The sequence below is a fragment of the Grammomys surdaster genome, unplaced genomic scaffold (genome assembly GCF_004785775.1).
Source record: "Grammomys surdaster isolate TR1022 unplaced genomic scaffold, NIH_TR_1.0 213, whole genome shotgun sequence".
Taxonomy (NCBI): domain Eukaryota; kingdom Metazoa; phylum Chordata; class Mammalia; order Rodentia; family Muridae; genus Grammomys; species Grammomys surdaster.
In genome coordinates this window covers 533,023-533,268 of record NW_021604658.1, presented here as the reverse complement: position 1 = coordinate 533,268, position 246 = coordinate 533,023, and the positions used below count along the sequence as shown (strand labels likewise).

The 246-nt window shown below is 43.1% G+C and overlaps 1 protein-coding gene across 1 annotated transcript in view; it reads right to left on the bottom strand.

Annotated features, from left to right (window-relative positions):
- The window catches only part of Heatr6 (HEAT repeat containing 6), a 27,472-nt gene that overhangs the window by 8,848 nt on the left and 18,378 nt on the right, over positions 1 to 246 (bottom strand). The gene's annotated exons all lie outside the window — the stretch shown is intronic.

The window sequence follows — 246 nt, the reverse complement described above, 5'->3', positions numbered from 1 at the left end:
TCTCTCTCTCTCTCTCTCTCTCTCTCTCTCTCTCTCTATCTATCTCTCTCTATCTATCTCTATCTCTATCTCTATCTCATTCTGTCAGTTCTGATCCTCTGGAGAACTCTGACTATACACAAGCCTATGTCTTAAACTACATCTGAGAGTCCAGGCACGTTTTCTTTTCAAAATCAATCTTTCTCTCTCCCTCCCTCTCTCTCTCTCTCTCTCTCTCTCTCTCTCTCTCTCTCTCTCTCTCTCTCT